Source organism: Giraffa tippelskirchi, chromosome 2, assembly GCF_054371585.1.
Source record: "Giraffa tippelskirchi isolate mGirTip1 chromosome 2, T2T-mGirTip1v1.2.pri, whole genome shotgun sequence".
Classification (NCBI taxonomy): Eukaryota; Metazoa; Chordata; class Mammalia; order Artiodactyla; family Giraffidae; genus Giraffa; species Giraffa tippelskirchi.
Window position 1 is genome coordinate 162231201 of NC_137276.1, and position 21099 is coordinate 162252299.

At 45.1% G+C, this 21099-nt stretch overlaps 1 long non-coding RNA gene across 1 annotated transcript in view; it reads left to right on the plus strand.

Annotated features, from left to right (window-relative positions):
- The window catches only part of LOC145525087 (uncharacterized), a 74133-nt gene extending 54197 nt beyond the window's left edge, over nucleotides 1-19936 (plus strand). Inside the window, exons 3-6 of the long non-coding RNA XR_014068030.1 lie at nucleotides 12190-12226; nucleotides 14113-14286; nucleotides 17885-18829; nucleotides 19610-19936. This is a non-coding gene — a long non-coding RNA (uncharacterized LOC145525087). The remainder of the gene's footprint in view (nucleotides 1-12189; nucleotides 12227-14112; nucleotides 14287-17884; nucleotides 18830-19609) is intronic.
- Nucleotides 19937-21099: the final 1163 nt, after the last annotated feature.

Genomic DNA, 21099 nt, shown 5'->3' on the forward strand with positions numbered 1-21099 from the left:
TGTGAATTAACCCTCATTATTGGTCTGGTGACCTGGAGGGGAAGTGGGACTAGATCCTGGGGTAGAAAGAAGAGAAGCAGGGACTTGTCATCTTGCAAAGCAGAGGTTCCTATATTTTTTAAGCAAAGGAGGGTAGTAGCCTTCAAGTAGGGAGGAGTGGTCGGTTCAGCAAGTGCAGGAAGTTCAAGTTCATGATTCTCAGGTATGTCGGCCCAGATGTCCCTGTCCTGTGTAAAGGTCTCATTCCTTCCTAACCATGACAACTATGACATTGTAGCATTGTTGAGGTCAAGAATTCCACCTTCTCTGGAGCTCAGCTGCCCTTAAGATTAAGCTCTGAGCCTGTTCCTAAGCTGTTTCTGCCCTGTAGATGCAGGAGATGAAAATTCTTTACATGCTGCCAAGAAGCCCTGTAGCTCTCATACTTTGCCTTAAATTGGCAATTAGTCATTCTCAGTCTTTCCTTGTATTTCTCCAATGCAGGCATGGCTCTTTGGGACAGCCCTTTGATCCCAGTCCTCATAATTAAGGGGCTGACTTCCTCAGCCCCTTAAACACCAGGGAGACCATACCTGCTAGCGCATCCCTTCCACCAGTCTTCTATCGCATTTCACCACCAGTGACAGTCTTAGCAACTGAACTGTCAGAGCATGCCAGGGGCTCCCCAAAGTCCACATGTCAGCCAGCAGGCACGGGATCTGGCCCCACATTCTCATTTTAGAGTCAACTTCCTCAGGCAACTTGTGGTACCAACTGTTTTAGGTTGGATTCCCCAGGAAATACCCTCTGATATGAAGAGCTGTGAGTAGGTTAATGGAGAGTTCTTGCACCAAGAACACCATGAGGGATGAAGGAAGCTGATTAGGCAGAAGGAGACATTGAAGGGCAATGAGTCACAACAAAGGTCTCAGCCGATCCCACAGTGAGCTCTGGGGCTAGAGCGGCCATTCAGATTTGTTCCAAATTGAGGCAAAGAGGCTAGGTCTTCGTGTCCCTATATCATCCAGCCTTCAGTAGGTGTTATCCTTGAGAAGATGGCATAACCTTCTTCCAGCTGAGGGCAGGCAATGTTGGAGTTATCAGCAATGGGAAGATGAATGTTTTGGTCCAGGTGGGAGGAATTTGGATGGTATACTACAGCATCCACTACAGCCCCAAATGGCTCAGTTTACACCTGTTGTCCTGGAATAATTATTAGTAATGTGCCTTTCCCTTTCAAAGGTGTACCAATTTGGATGATAAATTTTATTGTCATTCTACTCATACCACAGCCGTGCCTCCCACTATTCTGACTGTGAAGGACACTGCACAAGTAGACCCTCCCACCTTGTCACCTTAGAGCAATTAGCACTTCTGTGCTAATTGGCCCCGTGTCCCCATGGTCATAGGTGCTGCTGGCCCAGGCAGGCTGCATCCCAGGATTCATCATCACGTTGGTAAAGGAAGAACCTTGGAAGGAAGACATAGGTTCTGACGCCATCGTTCCTGTGACCCTGAGTGTAAGCCAAGCAACAGTTTGTATCTGAATGGGGGGCGGGTGGGGACATGCTCCAGCTCACCTTTGGCCTTATCTCACGTGACCAACAACCCATTGCTTGATCTTCAGCCTCTGCTGGCTGTGCAAGGCCTTCAGGGCTCTGTCTGTGAGGCTGGAGAGGCAGAGAAGTGTCAGCGAACACAGCTTCCTTCTCCTGACTTCTTGCAGCACTGACCACCACTCGCCTCCCCCCCACCCCCAACACATGGGCTCTCTTTCTTGTGAGGACAGATCGAAGCTTCCCTCCTGGGTGGCTGTGCCTAGGTGACCCTCAGGATCCCCCTGAACTGACCTGTGGTGTTTAAGCAGGAAAGGTCAAACAGAGTGATCGTGAAGGACCCAGCACATGAAAGAGTAACAGTGACTTATAGGCTAAGCAGCCATTTCCTGAGCTTTGTCCTTTACTCTGATGCCAAACAAGCCAAGCTTCTGAATCCAGGGCACTCCCCTTCTTTCTCGGAGGAGCCTGCTAAGATTCTCACTCACACCCTGTGGACAATCAATGCTGGCTGAGAAACCATTTCTGTGAGAGCCATTTTCACCCTGATCCCCGAGCGTGGGCCCAGCTTTCTGGCTGTGCTCAGACCCCTCGGTGCCTTGATCTGGGGCTCTGAGGACCTGTCACCTGTTCCTGCACACTGATGCATCAGGGGGAAATGCAGAGAGCCACAGCCCACCCACTGCAGTCACTGAGCAGCCTCCTCTGACCTCTCCCTTCCTTTCCAGATGATGAAAAGAGGTCGGCAGGCAGTAGTGATTTTTCTCAGGGGTCCTTCTCTGACCTAGATTTTTATTTTCCTTAGGATAATTTGAGACTGCATTTCTTCTTCACTTTCTGGACATTATATATTTTTAATGGCATGAAAGCAGAGTAATGCTGGCAGGCAGGCCTCTGCACCTGCAGAATGAGGAGCGGTCTGCCCCTTTCTGTCCCTGTTGCCAACTTTTTCAGGCTTAAAGCTTAGTTCTTAAAGTCCATATCCTTGGATAAGCAAACAGTGTTATAATTAGTGTCTTGTTTTGTTTTTTTTAAATGGAAAGTGAACAGTCACATCTTGATGCCACGTTGGTTGACTAGACACTGTATACATAAGGAGAGGAGAGAAGCGAAGTCACTTTCAATGTCATTGCTGGATGTGCTGACAGCCTTCTGTGGACCAGGCACTGCCTGGTCCTAACCACAACCTGATGGGGAAAATTGGACATAGCCTGTGAGTCTCCATTTTCAGATAAAGAAGGGGAGACACAGAAGGGGGTTGTATGCACCTGGGGGCAGGGACTGTTTTTGTACATCTTGGCATCTTCTGTAGCATCTGGCAGGATCCCCTGCATATAATGAGGGCTTTAAATATTTGTTGAAAGAGTGAAATTGCCCAAGATCACAGAGCTAGTTTAGTCTCTGAGTTTCTAATCAAATGTTCTCTCCACTAGTCCAAGCTCCTTTTGTCTGATTTAGCCGAAGGTTTTGACAATACTAAATGAGCAGATTTTAGTAACTTCAAAACTCCAAAGAAAAAGAAGCCAGAAGCATGAAAAAAAATAAATGTTTTAAACAAAAATGAGCAGTTTTCAGAAATTTATGGTATTACTTACCCCCTGATTGCCTCACCCACTGCATCTTAAATGGAACAAATGGGGCCAATCAGGTGAAGGAATGCTATATATATAAATGGTTTTGGCTCAACATTTATTTTATGACATTAAAAAAAAACTTGTATCTCTGAAGATTGTGGGCATGTTCACAATTGCCAAGAGTCCTCTGAATCATCCAAAGGCTGACTTTTCTCCACCGATATCACCTTTGCAGAGTTCAGAGGTTCCTTCATCTATTGGGAAATTATATACTAAGAGAAATGATCCATTTCCATGCTTTTCATTGATTAAATTATAGAGACAATAAGAGCATTATTTGTCTGAAAAATACAGTAAAAATACCTGTAATCTTATTTCATTATCACAATGACCACTGCACTCTTTTCATGGAGGGATGCTCTGTTTTTACAGAAAAGTCCGTTTGCTTGGGGGTCCTGCAGCCCAGGTGCGCCGGGTGAGCGTGGGTGGCGGCCGTCCAGCCCACATCCCCTGCCCTCCCCCCACCACCCTGAGCACTGCCTCACCGGCCCCGTTCCCCCGGCCCTCAAAGGAGTCTGCAGAGAGGCGCCCTGGTGTCTGAGCAGGCCCTTCCGCCACCTGTCGTGCGGTGGGTTGAATCTATGCATCACGGCTTCAAGCCGTGGGAGCTAATGCGATAACTGCTCAGCCAGGAGCTGCTGGAATATATTACACTCATCAGTCACCGCTCCCACAGCACACACCGCCTTCCTAGTCGCCCGAGTGAACGCCAGGGCTGCTCCTGGGGCTGACAAATGTTAGCTGAGTTTTAACTACTTTTTTTGTCTCTCCGATACAAGATGTGGATTATTTAAATAAGCCCGGGCCTCTTGCTTTCTCAGTCCTTTAAAGTTAGGAAAGTGCTGGGCGTCTACCACTCGAGTGAAAGGTTGCGCTCTCTTTGTCTCATCTCCTCTGTCCTGGGAGCTACTGGGCTCAGGACAGCCTCCCCACCTCCCGGCTGTGGGGCTCCTCCTGCCCCTGCAAGGGCGTTGAGGAGTAGGCTGCGTGGTTCAGGGGAAGCGTAACACATCCGCTCCTCACTGCAAGAGGAACCCTGAGCAAATTACTTCTTGCTCAGGGTCTTGGCATTCACATTCATGTGATCAACTGTAATCATCCCGTATGTGCCTTCGGGGCGTTTCACTGACAGAGCCCTTTGGCTTTCACCATATCTCTCAATTTTTATACCAGCCTCGGAGGGGACAATCCTTATGCTTATTTACTCAGTTAATTAATATCCTCATTTAGGGAGTGCTTATATGTTCCATGCATTATTCTAGGCACTACCACTCAACAAATTGTTTTATCATTATATCCCTTCCTTCAAGGGAATTTTATTAGTCTTTCATTTTAAGAACACTGAAGCTCAGAGACACTAACTAACTTGCTCAAGGTAAACAGTTTTGTGTCCACAGCCAGTGTGAGCTCTCCACTACATCTCAGAGCAATGCCTAAGCTCAGGAGGAAACCAGGGCTAAAACATAAGGGACCTTGTTGCCCTGATGTGCCTTCTAGTCCTGAAGTTTGGGGTGGGGTGGGGAGAGGGAACTCTTCCTATCGAAAGATCAGAAGAGTTTCAAATAAGAGGAGCCACAGCCCTTCATAAACTCTGGAGCAAAATGGTCCAGATGCATTTAATGCAAGTGGTGCCCGCTCCCCACTGCCTGTGCTCTTCGGCAAAAGTCAGCCTGGCTTCATGAAAGGAGGAGGTCTGGGCTGGGATGTGTTGGGAATAACACAAGTGTCAAAGGCTAATGTGTCTGATTTTGAATCCTAGCTTCAGCCTTGAGCTGAAATCACTTACACTTTGGGGGCTTCAGTTTCCTTATCTTAAAACAAAGGAATCATTACTTGTTTTTGCAGGGTTTGTGTATGGCATAGAGACAGTGCCAATGAGTCGGTGGTCATTAAATGGTGCTGATGCAGGGGGAGGTAGTGGGGTTGGAAGCAACTATTATTAATCTTCCCCAGCTGATTCAAACTCATTTCCCCTTACATTGTTCCATCTGAAGATAAACAATAAGATCGAGGCAACTTGAAGAACTAAACAAAAATAATTGCAACAGATTGTCTTGCAGTAAAACCTTCTAATAGCTCTGCTAGATTTGGAGGCCATATCCTATCATTACAAATATGATAATTAAAATTTGGTAGAACAAAATGTTTCAAATCTAAATGCTGACTCCCTCACTCACTTTATAAAGCAAAGAGGAAGCCCACACGTGTGGGGTATGTATTGATAAAGGATGCAGCCACCATTTCCCGCCCTTGTGACAGTACCTGTCTTTCAGATCCTGCACAGGCTGGATGAGGACAACAGGTAAAATCCATCTCAAATATTCAAAACAGAGAAACTCAAACCGCACCATCTGATTCACTTCCTGTACTTGGTGCAACCCAATCTGAAACGGCCCCCTCCAAACTGTCACAAAATTGGACTTATTCCCTGTATTTTCCCACTCAAAACAAATAATTCAGAAGTCCCCCAGACTTTGATCCTAGTTCTTGTTACTTTGGCTTGTTTGTCATTTGTTCTTTCTCTCAGTTCCATGCACATTCAGCCAACTCTGAAGGTCTGCTCTGCTCCAAGGTGCTGTGCAGAGAAACAGGAGCTCCTGTTAGTCAGCACCTGCCGCACTCACACTCTGCTTAATGCTCTGCCTGTCTTACCTCTCGGGACCTCATTCCTGGCCTGCAAGGGACTTGTCAGCAAACAGAAAAGGTGAAACTTCAGAGACCACCACACCTGGATTACAGTTTAGATGCCATGAGAAGGGCCAGTGCAGAAGGAGAAGAATTTAATTCCAACCAGAAGAAAGAAGACAATGCCAGCCAGGAGGCAGCAGTTGACTTGGTGCTTAAATAAGGAATAGAATTTCAAGATGGTAAATTGGGAAGAGAATCTGGCCATTGTGGACGGAGTATTTTGCCAAAATATAAGGATTCTTTAGAGTTCGAGTAAGGCTTCCCTTGTGGCTTAGTGATAAAGAATCTGACTGTGAAGCAGGAGACCTGGGTCTGATCCCTGGGTCAGGAAGGTCCCCTGGAGAAGGAAATGGCAGCCCACTCCAGTATTCTTCCCTGGGAAATCCTATGGACAGAGGAGCCTGGTGGGCTACAGTCCATGGGGTTGCAAAGAGTTGTACTCGACTTAGTGACTAAACAACAATGGAGACCAAGTAACCCATGTAGCTGGGTCTAACTTATTGACAGGGAGAAGAATCAGGGTGGGCATGACTGGTCTCTGTATTTGCAGTCCCTGCCATGACTATAGGTCAGGGGGATGATTAGCAGCAGAGTTTCATCATCTTGAATTGACAAATTCAGATTCACCGGTGCAAGAAGTTCTGAGGGCCCAGTGGTGCAACACAGGTCTGAAGAGGGGTTGATGCCAGGTGCAAACATCTGAACTGTTTGGGGGCAGTCCTGATTGTGTTGGTTTTGGCCCCATCTGTTCAGTCAGACTAAGGCTAGGAGGAGAGCAGAAAAATGGCTATCATGGCCATAACATGAGGCTTTTGAGAGCTCCTGGTGAATTATGTGTCTATTAGCTAAGTGGCCCTGGGGCTTTATGACTTGCTCTTTTTGTAAATCAAAAATAATAACAATAAGAGCTCACCATCTTCTCATCCTGCTGCAGAGACCGAGTGTTTCATCTGTCATTACACAATTATAGTTGTTCCCCAGACAACTCCATTCCAAGCCCCAGGATACAGAGGCAGATGGAAAATTTGTGCTCCCATCCTGACCCATCTAGCCCAGACCTGGCCAACAAGTAGCAACTGAGTCCCTTTCTTATTGGCTGGTTGGCAATCACTCCAATTTAGGAGGGAAGGGGATTATTTTCGCACAGGAACACTTCAGGAGACCAAGATGACCCCACCTGGGAGAGGTTCCTAATAACACATCCAGATGGCAGTCTTCCCCATTCCAGTCTGCTCCACCCTTTCATCTATGCCCTTCCTGGGCCTGGAGGTGCTGCCAGCTGGCTGAGACAGCAGATAGGGGATGTGGAGATGAGAATGCCTTTTGTACAGCAAGAGAACAGAGCTTTTCTCTGGGACAGTTCACCCTGCTCTGGACAGCCTCATGCTGTATCACAGACAAAAAGCATGTGACTGCTGAATCACCTCAACTGCAAGGCAAGACAAAAATTTCCAGGCAATATTTTTCTCCAAAGGGTGAGACACATGAGATAGGAAGAAACCAATCATTCCCAGACCATCAGGATGACAGACCCTGAAGACATTGCTACACAAGGAGAAGGAATCCAGGGAGTTTGTTTTTACAAAGCAACTCAGGTTTCTTGTGAGAAATCTGTATTGAATATGTCAATATCCCCCACAAATGCCCTGATCCAAACCCAGGAGTCAAGAATCCCACGTTGTCATCACAGAAAAACCTGGTCCCCTCAAGTGAAGTCTCATCTCTTATTCCTTGATATTGGTTTCATTTTTCTCTGTCTTCTTTTTCTTATTATAGCCTTGGTTCCTGACACACTTTCATGAATGGCCTCTTTTTAAATTAGTCAGTTAACTACCCTCTATTTATGATATAGTTAACACTGACGAGCCACTTCAAAGAATCAGACCATCAACAGCAATATATGTCTGCCTATGTGTTTCTCCTCCATCCACTCCCTCTTCCTCCCCCTACCTAAGGCAACCGGTCTATTATTATCTTGATTTTTTAAAGTTTTATTATATATACAATTTTGTTTATTTTTATTATAGGTGTAGTTGTTTCTTACAACGGTAAACAATATTCTTCTGGGCCTTAATTTTTCACTCAGTATTTTACACATGTCTGTTTAGTACATAATACGTATACACTATATTATAGCATGTGGTAACAGTTTATTCATTTTTACTACCAATTGTATGGCAATGCCACAATTTATATATTCAATATCCTGCCAAAGGATATTTGTTGTTTCTGCTTATTGTGTCATAATTGTTGTATGAATTTCTTGGAATAAGTGTGAAAGTGTTTTTCTTTTGTATATACCTAGTCATTTGGGTTACAGGGTATATGAATGCACAACTTTATAAGATAATGCTAAACTCCTGTTAAAACATAACACCAATTTCTATTTCTACGAGGAGAGTATAAGAGTTAATGCACAAATTTGCCCACACTTGGTTTCACAAACTTCTTAATTTTGCCATCAAATGAGTGCACACAATAGTGGGAATTAACTGCTACAACATTTTGGAAAAATTAATCTGGAAATACTTACTGAAATTTTAAACAGACTTTCTTTTTAACATAGGAGTACTACTTTTGAGCATGTTTTCTTTAAAAAGTTGTTAAAATAAGTGTATAAGAGTAAATTTACACTATCCTTTGTATTAGCAAAAGCTTGAAACAATCTCAATCTCCATCCATAGTTAACTGGTTGACTTAATTATGGGAAACCCACACATGGATTAAAATGCAACCATTAAAAACAAAACTGAGTTAGACATGTGTGCAATCACTTGGAAAATGTTTGCAGAATTTAAGTAAACAAAGCAAGTTATAGAGTAATGTATATGATAACATGTTAACTTTTCTAAAGAGGGGGATGGGTGCAATAATTGTTTGTGTTTACATAAGCAAAAGGAAAGGTGTGAAAAATACACATTGGCTGTCAATATTGATTACCTTAGGAGAGTGGGACTGGAGTGGGGGAGACAGGCTGATGAGGTGGCAGAGCTAGGACTGTAATTCTGGTCCTTTCTGTAGTATCTGATCTGGCTTCAGTCTATCCTTGCGCATGTCACCCTGTGCTTCACTTTGTTCAGTGTCTTTGAATTCCTGTATTATAAAATCCGAATTCCCTATTGTGCATTCAATGTCCATCAAGAGCTGGCCCTAGCCTAATGTATCTCCTACTCACTTACATATGCAATATGTTCCAGCCAATTACACTTGACTCCTCTAAACATTCCTTGAGCTTTTCTACCGGTTACCTTTGCTCATCCTCTCTACCTGGAAACTCCACCCCAGCCCTGCTTTCTTTCCATCACTGTCTAAAAATCTTGTCTCTTCTTCAAGATCCAACCAAAAGGCTGGAACAAATGTAGTACCTCTCAGAAACAAACAGCTGAGTGCCCAGGCTTGGAAGGATGGAACCATGGTAGGTCCTGGTGCCTCGGTAGCTAAGTTCACCATCTTTCTCTCCTGGGCAGCCTATGGACAACCCTACTCCAACCAAATTTGATCCCTATGTGTCTCAAGACTCAAAATCCCAGGAGAGAGAATCCTATGGACTCAGCTCAGGTTGAGTATTCAAATAATACCGTTCATCTTCACCCATACTCTGAACCAATATAGAATAAGACAAGGGAATAAGGCCAATGGAGACAAAAATATCATCTGCATCATGGATAAGTCTCTTATTAGAGAATGTGATGTGAGCAACTATGCTCTCCCATATAGACCCTGAAGAGTCTCCTGCTGGAGAATAAACAGGAGTCTTGAGAGTGTCAGAACTCAGCTTCCCTGCTGCTGCTGCTGCTAAGTCTCTTCAGTCGTGTCCGACTCTGTGCAACCCCATAGATGGCAGCCCACCAGGCTCCTCTGTCCCTGGGATTCTCCAGGCAAGAATACTGGAGTGGGTTGCCATTTCCTTCTCCAATGCATGCATGCATGCTAAGTCGCTTCAGTTGTGTCCGACTCTGTGCAACCCTATGGACAGGAGCCCACCAGGTTCCTCCATCCACAGGATTCTCTAGGTAAGAATACTGGAGTGGGTTGCCATTTCCTTCTCCACAGCTTCCCTAGAGTGGTGATTTGTAGCCCAAGAGGTTGGAGCAAAGCATAATTATTGCTGATAGAAAACCGACCAAAAGATTGAAATGGAAACACAAAGGAAACATGAGAGGATGGGGAGGAATTAAACCAGATGGACTCAGTTTAAGGAGAGTTCCAGCTATGAGGTTCTAGGATTTTTTAATGTGAGGTCTTACCTGGTAGATGATAAACATGGGAAATTTAAAAAATATTTCTAAATCTCATATTCCTCATCTTTAAATTGATATTTTAAATGTCCACCTCAACAGGGTTATTGTAAAATAAATACTATATGTACAAAATCAGGCAGCCTGAACAGAGGGGTCCCACTCAGGACACACACCAGTCTCTTTTCTACTGTCTGATATTCTTGTTTCCTTGTTCAAAATTCTCATTCCCAAAGAATGATAAGTTCTAAGTATTTTCAACAAAAGATGCACTCTGATGGCTCAGAAACAGAGGAGCAGACTTGCTTCACCTGTGGAGGGACAGGGAAGGTTCCTTACGCTCCCAGGTTCACCGCCTGGGCCCTGTGGGCACAGAAAAAGCACCTATGATGAAAAGCAAGGGGCAATAAAGACAAATATCATCTGTTCTCACTTATATGTGTTACAGGTAAGTGTTTCATATTAAAAATGATATAAATGAATTCATTTACAAGGCAGAAATAGACTCACTGACATAGAAAACAAACAGTTACCAAAGGGTAAAAGAAGTGGGGAGGGATAAATTAGCCAGGGATTAGCAGATACACACTATTATGCATTAGACTGATAAATAACAAGAACCTACTGTATAGAAAAGGGAACTATATTCAATATATTGGAATAACTTATAATAGAAAAGAATCTGAAAGGTATACATTAAAAACACTGAATCACTTTGCTGTACACCAGAAACCAACACAACATTGTAAATCAACTATACTTCAATAAACAAACAAACAAACAAAAATAAAGTGTTAAGAAAAAAATAAGGGGTAATAAGGAGATGTGTGGGTGGGGGTGGGGTCCAGTGACTAACACAATGACCTGAAGAGAGGATGGGCCAGGACTCTGAGAGGTCAGCTAAGTGCAGAGCCTGCCCGGGTCAGGGGTCCTTTTGTCTCATCTCTACCCCGGAATGGCTCCTGGTAGCCCCTCTATTCCCTGGGCCTCAGTCTTGAGAATGGCTGAATGGGGAAAGAAAATATTTAATTGTCACTGGCATAGTCTCTCTCCACCTTGGCCTGAGGTCCCTCTAATGAAAATAAAAGGGAGCTACCTCTCTCGAGGGTTGGCTGGCTGTGGCATCACAGTGCTGGCTCCAGTCACGACACCAGCTGCCCTGCTGAAATGACTCTCTTCAGAAATGTTCCTGAGAGAAGTGATTTCCATGCCCACGTGAAGCACATTTGTTCTCTCATGCAGCAGGAAGGGGCCATTTAGCGAATGACTTCTTTCTCTCACTACTTGGTGCCCGGAGAGAGTTAATTCATTTCACAGAGGCAAGAGATTTACTCCTGTAGGTTCAGGACAAGCCGTGCCAGGCCTCTAAACTCTGCAAAATTCCCCGAGTCTCCCCTGCAATGGTTGCTATTGCTCAGCACACTGAGCAGAACCCTGCAGGGTTCTTTGGCTGGTTGTTTGTTCCCACAGAGCACTCATGAAGCACCTTCTGGGTACAGAATCCTGCTTGAGGCACCTGGGAGATGTGGAAGACAGGTGTGTCAATCCTTTGAAGACTCACAGATGAGCCCGGGAGACAGAGCAAGTCCCAGACTCAGGGTCGGGAGACCTTCCACAGGTCCCTGGGCCAGCACCATTATCCTCTGTTTCTTCAGCTGACAGATGAGGGGACTCGGTCATTTATCCGTATAGATCCCCCTCTTCTGCCTTCTGAGAGGCTACACAGAACATGACAATGATTCCTGTGCATGATGGGAGGATGAGGGGACTGCCTGGCTCCCACAAAGCCAGTCCCTGCCTGCTCCTTGGTACACACCGAATGTGCTTCCTTTCTGTACCTTTGCTTCCTGCACCTGTAATGCCTCCCTCCCCACTTTGCTGCTCCCAGCCCCTCTTCCCTGAAGCTTCTCCTGGCTCCAGTGGGTTTTGACTTAGCAAGACTTTTAAGGTCTTCAGGCCTTTGAGTTCTAATTAGAGCTTTGTGTCTTTGGGATCCCTTATTTGCAGACTGCAAGCAGTTGGGTGAGGTCGGTTCATAGGTTACAGAACTAACAACCCCTAACAACCCCTGGTTCTATCTCCTTCATTTCACAGATGAGGATGCTGAAGAGGAGATAGTGACCAACCCAAGGTAATTCAGGGACCAAGAGACTGGACTCAGGTCTGCTGTTGACCAAGCTGAGGTTATTTCTAGTCCTTTTATGTAATTATTTTATTCATGCATACATTTAACAAATAGTTACTGGATTCCTATTTACCAGGCCCTAGACTAGGTACCAGACCATAGAAAGATGAAAAGGGCCTTCAAAGTTTGACAGGTGAGACAAATCTGCAAACATGTCATTCTGGGTGATGTCCTAAGTGGTACCAGATTCAAGGCTGCCCAGAGCATCATGGGAGCCCAGAGTAGGGAGACTGATCCTGGCTTGGAGAAGACTTCAGAGAGGAGGTGACAGTGGAATGGGCTGAAGGATTGTGTCCTAGCTGATTGGGAAGAAGATGTGGGGGATTCTCATCCCGGTGAGAAAGGGGTGTATGAATGAAGAAGAATCAGGAGAGCATGAAGGCTTAGAAACTCTGTAGACTGGCAGTGGGAGATGGGTAAATCATGAATTAGCATTGATGAGAGCCAAGTTATAGGACATGGCCGCAGTCTATGTTGATGTAACTTTCCTCCAGATTCTTCCAGCACATTTGCACTTCCTTGGACAATTGCGCCTCCCTTACATCTGCTTTTGTAGCCTTCCTGGGTGATTCTCACAAAGGCTGTGAGTCTGTCCACACGGTCAGCTCTGAGAAGGTAGAAGTCCCATTAGACAGTGAGGACTGAGCTGGCTGGACCTGCCCCTGGCAGAACTCAACTTCCTCAGAGGCAGGGTAAGATGCACTGTGAGGACAGAGTCCACAAAAATGGCCACCCACTGGGCACTCTGGGTCATCTGGGGAGGTCCTAGCAAAAGGTGGCAAGTAAGTCCAACCTCAGGGGGTCAGGGGTGGTTCATATGCAGACACCCAGGCCATCACCAGAGAGTCTGAGATAGAGGTGATCTGCCAGAGGCCAGCTTTGACCAGGTCCAGCTTTGACTGAAATCCAAATCTCTGCCCCAGAACTTGCCCTTGGTCCTCAGACTCACCATCTGTCCCACTGCCTTGAAGTTCCCACAGACACCTCAAACCACCATGTCCAAACAAAACTCATTAGTTTTCTTCCATATCCTCTGATTTTCCCTGGGGACCTGCCTTAAGGAAGAACATCTGATAGTCAACCTAGATCTTCCATCATTTCTGCCTCTGAAATGTCTGTCAGCTCTCCCCACTCCCCCACGCCCCTTCCACACCCTCCTGTGTGAATCTGTATCCTCTTTCATGGGGAAACTAGCCATCAGATTCTAACTAATTTGGTAACATACAGTTCCTTCCCTTCAATCTATTTCCAGTTGGAGTCAGTTTTGGAAAGTGCAAATTTTATCTCTGAACTTATTAACCCTCAGTGACCCCAAGTGGAGCCCCAGTGCCTGGTTGTGGCCAGCAGAATGTCGCAGGATTGGACCCATGCTCATCTCCAAACAGCAGGAGCCCAGGTGTGGTCCCCTGTGGTCCGCTGGGCTTCTAGGGCCACGCTAACTTAGTGATGCCCTGTGTGGCATGAACCCTGACAGATGGTTTTCTCTTTTGTAAGGCCAGTGCCTGACTTACACTTTGATTGCCAAGGCATCCCTTGCAAAGATGTAATCCTCAATGGATAAAGAGCCAGGTCGCCCCCCTTGGAGTTCCTCTGTTTAAAAAATCTTTGTTTGATTTAGTTAAGTGACCATTGGACCACTTTCCCCCGCCCTTTTCTCCCCGTGCTTTTAATTCCTGCTCTTATGTTTTAAATTCACCAGTAGTGACCTCGTGAACCTCTAGATTCCTCCCCACCCCCACCTCTGCCCCAGTAGAAGAAGAATCCTGGACAAGCATGTTCTTTCTATTTCTCTGTCTCTCTCTCTTCCTTCCCCATCCCCTCCTATCTTGCAGCCTCACTGTGTGGCCCAGGGCATGCCATGTACCCTCCAGGACCTGTGAGTAATAACCCTTGTCTGCTTCAAAGTTTCCTGATGTGTATGTTTAATGGCATCTTGCAATCATAATAAGAACCACAGGGGCCAGTCCAGCCACAATGTTGGTTCAGAAAGGAGGACCTGGGCCCAGGTGAGTGTCCCCCAGCATTCCTAGCTGATAGCACCACTATGGGTAGGCCAAGACTGTCACAAATCAACCTGCATCTTCCCTTGAGGTCCCGCTTTAGACCACCTACCTCAGGGATACTGAATGGTCCACTCCCCATGCAGCCTCCAGGGCCTGCAGGAGCAGAGTACTGGCACTCAGGGCAGGCCAGTTCTGCCCAGGCCCAGCAGAGAGCCTGCTGCTTCCCAGCGGAAGGGCCAGTGCTGGGCTGGCCTCTGTTTGAGCAGCCAGGCAGCATGCTAAGAGGAAGTCATATATCCCAAATCCCTGAAATTGGCTCAGTGTCCCCAGAATGTAGCATCTCACTTGATCGATGAAGGGGAGAGACTAAAAACTTATAAGCTGTCTTTCTTTCTCTACATAATGTCTGAGAAATATTAACCATTTTCATAGTTTCGACTGAACAATAGATATTTATTATACAATACTGCTTGAAATAGTCATTCTGTTCTACCCTTCATCTCTATGTTCTGGCCTTTCCCCATCATTTTTGAGAATATATGAAAAACAGAGCAAGTGTGCTTTTAAGTTATATTAAGAAATTTAATCCATGGTGAGAAAACCCTTTGTCATACACGAATTGAACATTATGAGTGCACAAATCTTTATCCATCGGAGTTCTGAGTTGCAAGGCACAGAAATGGACTCCAGAAATAGAAGATAAGTTTATTCTAACGGTATCAGAATTGCCCCAAAGGCTTGAGAAGCAAGAAATAAAGAAGAAGGGGAGGGAGGTGAAGGGAGGATGGAGAGGAGGCTGAGGAGCTGGGGGGTGGAGGGAGAAGGTGGAGGGGAAGGGTGAGCAGAAGAAGGGAAGCAGCCAGACTCACACTAAAATCATGCTACTGAACTAGCCTGGGGAAGGCACTGCTGCCCTACTGCTAACCTCCAGACATAACAGGCACACCTCCGGTGTCACTGGCATGGGGCATTTCACACAGCGCACTTGATGTGACCACCTCCAAAGTCACTAGCAGGAATTCTCGCTGACTCCTTGAGATCATCTAAGGACAAGACATCTGAGGGCCATGTTGCCCAAGACGTCTGAGGACCATGACCTGAAAGCCGTCTTTGAATTCTTCCTCTCTCTCATGCCCACAGCTAATCTGAGACTGATTTCAGTTCACTCCACTTTCCTAAATTGCCCACTTCCCTCAAATCTATCTCCTCCCTCCATGCTTGTCCTATACAATGTTTGGTTTTCAATCAAAAATTTCCAGGGATACCAGGAGGCAAGATCAAATGATGAAAACTGAGAGAAAAAATCATGCATAAACAGATCCAAAGCATACCCAGATACTGGAGTCATCAGACATGGTCTTAAAGTCAGAGAGACCCTGACTCCCTGTATTTGTTAAGATTAGGTTTGGCTGAAAATTACAAAGCCCTCAAGTAGCAATAATTTTAATAACATGAAAATTTCTTTATTTCTGACCCAAAAGACAAGGTGACCCACAGGGTCAGCGGCTCTTTCTACTCCATCATTTTCAGTTTGGGTTTTCATCATCAAAGTGACTTTGTAGTCCAAAAGGATTGCTGGAACTCCAACTATTCATGTCCAAGTTGCAAACAAAAAGAAGACAAAATGCAGAAGGGAAAATGAAGTCTCATATGGCTAACTTTTCTCCCTTTCAGCAGCTTACCTAGAAGTTCCATACAACACTCTGCTTATGTCTCTTTTGGAGAAGGCAATGGCAGCCCACTCCAGTACTCTTGCCTGGAAAATCCCATGGACGGAGGAGCCTGGTAGGCTACAGTCCATGGGGTCGCTAAGAGGCGGACATGACTGAGCAACTTCACTTTCACTTTTCCCTTTCGTGTACTGGAGAAGGAAATGGCAACCCACTCCGGTGTTCTTGTCTGGAGAATCCCAGGGACGGCGGAGCCTGGTGGGCTGCCGTCTATGGGGTCGCACAGAGTTGGACACGACTGAAGCGACTTAGCAGCAGCAGCAGCAGTAAGATGCTGTGGAAAAATTCAAATGAACTTTTTGGCCAACCCAATACATTCCTACTTACGGCCTTCTACAGCTCCTCACTGTCAGGCATGTAAAGACCTTTATAGTTTGACCCCTACCTCTCATTCTACTTCTATCTCTTCTCCCTTTATTCAGGCACTTCATTCTCTCACCACCTCTAGTCACAAGCCACTTCAGAAACACCCAATTGCAAGCCATCAGACCCTTGCTTCTGCTCACTTGGTGGCCTGGAATGCTCTCTTTCTGACAAGTCTGTCTCATTTTCAAATCTTAATTCAAAGGTCATCCCTTTTGTGTTACCTTTTCCAGCTCTCCTAGTCAGAATCACAACCTTGCTCCTGGTTCCCATAGCCCATGGTGGATATCAGCATTACTGCACTTGTGTTGACTTGTAATGATTGGTCTTCATGTCATCTCTCTTTATAAATTACTAGCTTCTCTGAATCAGAAACACAATTGATTCTTCACTTTTATTCCCCTAGTGTTTGTTACGTGGTTGGTGCTCTATCAACTTTTGCTGAATGGATAAGGAAGAGGGTAAAGGATAAAAGATACAGTTAGTCAGTTAATAAATCTCTGATGCTGTCTCTTATTAACATATAATTCCAGCTGCAGACAACTCAGAGGTGATTTTACAAGTTTTTGTTATGCCAGAACTGTGTTATTTGGTACATCATGTGAAATAAATATGCTGAGCTGGGAAAGTTGTTATTTTTTATGCATATTATTTGATATGATGGTAAAAAAATCAACTTGAGCATCACAATTAGTAGTAACAGGGAGTTATATTTAACTCAGCTGGATAAATCAAGCATCCTCTTCGTGCTTAACAACATGAAAGATATTGTGTGAAATTGCCATCACTCCCTCTTCACACAAATATACACACATGCACATCCAAAAAAGAGTTCACAGTTATTGCCTTCTAGGAGGATGACACCCTGTAAAAACAGAACAATTAGGTGACAGGTTACAATTAATGTCATAATAAATTGTACCTGTTCATTATCATATGATATCTGTTACTATAAATATTTAGAGAAAGAGGAGAAAGATACAGGCAAGAGTGGTAAGAAAGGCCTTTGAGCTGGTCTTTAAAGGCACAGCAGGATTAAGCAGGACAATAACTATCAGAGCATAAAATACAGGCTATGGGTGGGAGGAGAAATGATTTTAGGGAGATCCATGCACCACACTGAATAGCACTAAGTCACAGAACAAAGATTTTGCCCTTTTACATTCTCTTTGATTTTTTAAATTTACATTAAGGAAAATTTCCGTTGATGCATTTTTCACAGATAGTAACATTCCTTTGAACAAACACAGGCCAAGTCTCAAGCCTAGATCTTGGCAGACAACAATATTTAGCTCAAATTTAATGGCATTCTTTTGAGGTTTTCTGTATTCATTTGTACAGGCATCTTTCATTTACAGTAAGTGATAATGGTTTTCCATCATATATTTTTAGTTTTAAAATCAACTAATTTAAATATAATGGAAGAGCCAATTTAAAGAAAACTAGTAAGTAAATAAAAGTACAAGTGGTATATGGCTATGGAAAAAATGATAAACATGTACTTACAGGACTGATGTTTGGGAAATGTGATGACAGTGGGAGTGAAGAGAAGAGACTTCCCCACCATGATGAAGGCTGCTCAAGCAGAGGGCTCTGGGCGAGAAGGGCAGAGCCTGGATGGGGATGGAGAGGCAGCAGGGCAGCCTGGATGCTTTGCTCTCAGGAGGCTGGAATGTGGAGGACTTCCCCACCAGGCTAACATGTCTTACCAAGCGTAGAAGAGATCGTGTTCCTCTCATTGTGTCCCAGTGCCATTCTGGACCCACATCCCTCACCCCTCTGCCTGTGTCAGGCTGCGCTCTGAGGATAGCACTAGGTGGGGTGGAGAGGAGGCTGGGGACATGGAACATGGAGAAGCCTGGCTAGGGGAAAAGAGAGAACCAATGGCACTCCCAGAAGATCAGCACTTTTCAATACTTCAGCCTGGAATAAGAGCCGCCACTGCACATGAGGGCCATAGTCCCTGGGGCCCAGCGTTCTGTCTCCCAACTACCCACGGAGGGCTGTGTCTCTGGGGAGCATGGCCTGAGTGGCTCTGGTCTGGTGCCTTCCTGGGGCCCAGCCTAGGGGAACCAGTGGTGTTGATGCACACGCCTTGGCTCAGAGCCGTGGTCCTCCACCCCTACTCTACTTCCTGTCTTCATTTCTGACCTCACTTTGCATACGGCTGGAGTACTGCTCTTCCCATCTCTTTTGCTCTGAGGACAGGAAATCTAGGGCAGCCCTCAAGGTCCCACAGATGAGAAAAGCGATAAAGCTGGGGAGAAAAGGAGACTTCTGAATAGGTAATCGACGTGACATTTCCAAGCCCTGCTGTGTCTCTGGCTGTTCTGACCCATGGTACCAAGTGAAGCAACTCAGGGTGGAGGCTCTCCTTCTCAGCATCCAAAGCCATCAATCTAGACCCTGCTGGCAGCACTGACTTCCCTTGAAAAACATTTTAAAAAGAAAAGGTCAGAACCATTTGTTTCTCTGTGTGAATGAATTCAGAAAACCTTGGCTGCTTGTCCCTGGAAGACTCAGCATGAACCCAGATGCTCCAAACCTTCCAGAACAAGTTTCCTAGGCAAGGGGATACTTTCCAAGGCAAATCCCCCAAATCTGAGCCCATCGGTTAGGGGTCGGTCCCCGGAGACCCTGCATCTAGTCATAGAACAGCGCAGTATGTGCCAGCATGACATCTACAGATGGATTGTTAGAGTTTGAATCTTGGCCTTTTTACCCACTAGCTGTGTGCCCTTGGGTTTAATTACTTAACATCTCTGAACCTTTCTTATACGTAAATCTGGTCAAGTGAATAATAATAAGCACTGTCTCATAGACTTCTTGTGAAAATCAGTTGGAATAATAAATGTAGAATGCTTAGTGCAGTGCCTGACATATAGTAAGTGGTTAATAAAAATTGGTCAAAATGACCATAATAGATGAAATAGTCCTGAAGCCCAATTGTTTCAGTTATCAATGTGCAACTCAAAAACAATCATTTAAAACAAAAAGAATTATTTCTCATGATTCTAAATGTTGCCTGGTCTCACCTGTTTAATCTTATCTGAGATTCTTCATGCAGTTGCAGTCCGGTGGCAGCTGAGGGACTAAAGTCATCTGAAGACTTGACTAAGAACATTCAAAATAGCTTCTTTGCTTGCATGCTTTGTCCTCAGCTGAGATGGCTTGAACAGCTGGGAGTTAGCTGAGAATCTCTCTCTCCTCATGTAGCCTCCTCATGTTTTTAGGTTGGGCTTCCTCACTGCGTGGAAATCTCAGAGAAGTCGGACTTCTTACATGGCAGCTGACTTCTTCCAGAACAAACATTCTAAGAGATCAAGAAGCTGGAAGACTTCTTATGACCTAGCTTCAGAAGTCACGCAGCATCGTTTCTGCCACGTTCGTGTGGTTACGTGGGCCAGCCTGAATTCAGCATGGGCCAACCACTGTTCACTGGGGCCATCTTGGAGACTAACTACCAAGAAACCATCAATTTCTCCTAATGCAGTATTGAAAAGAGCTCTGGATTTTGTTTTTTAATTTATTTTTAATTGAAAAATAAGTGCTTTACACTATTGGTTTGATTTCTGCCATACATCGACATGAATTAGCCACAGGTAGATATACGTCCCCTCTTCTTGAACCCCCCTCTCACTGTTTCCCACCCCTCCAGGTTGTTACCGAGCCCCAGTTTGAGTTCCCTAAGTCATAGAGCGTATTCCCATTGGCTATCTATTTTACATATGGTAGTGTGTACGTTTCCATGCTACTCTCTAGAGCTCTGGATTTTTGAATTGGAGACTTGAGTTCAAGGCTTTATGTAGGTTACTACTACCTTCAAAGTCCCCATTCACTTATCTGTAAAAGGGAAGTAATGATATACACCTCCTGGGTTGTAATGGAGAACAAATGTCATCACACATGGTCAGCTCCTAGCGCTGTGCTTCACACACAGAGATGCAACCAAGTTTCCTTCCCCGTTTAGAGCAGGAAGAGATCCTCACCACCAACATTCTTAGTGCTTCTCTTTGTAGGGGCCATCCCACGATGAGAATACAATCACCCCCTTATTTCTGAGTTCTGTGTGTGTGTGTGTGCATGCACACCAGGAATGTAGTTTAGCTCGTTACCTGCCAGGTTCATATGTGACACTGAATAAATAATGTATAATTCAGAAAAAGAGTTGTCAACTCATGCTGCTGTGCCAAAGCCCTTCTGAATGAATTTTCTGCTAAGTCTAGAGTGAGTTATTTTTAAATTTAAGAAAAAAAAATGTTTAAGCCACCTGATCTAAGAGATCTCAGAAATGCTTTCATTTTCTCTTGACTTCTATTTTTTGAAACCTGCCAGGAAGCAGCACACATACTCTTTGGGGATTTAACATGAATTACCAAGCAGCTGGAAAGAGCTCAAGGTGACAAATGACTGACAGTGGTTCTTAATGCTGCGCTCAGGGCAGCATCTGAGAAAGCCACTTAACCTCTCAGGGGCTGCTCTATCCCTTTTGTGAGGCTCTGGACCAGCCTGGTAGCACGAGACATCAGAGAACTCAGCAAATGCTTTTCTTGACCTCAGGCACCTTGGGTGGTGGGGAAACTGAGAAGTTAGTTGCACCCATACCCTCCCTGTCCAAGCTCTCCCCGTTCCAAAGAAACTCTTATTTACCAAGACAGAAAGCAGCAGCAGACGTGCTGTCCCTGAGAACATGGTGGGGGTATTTACTTCTTGGGCAAGGAGG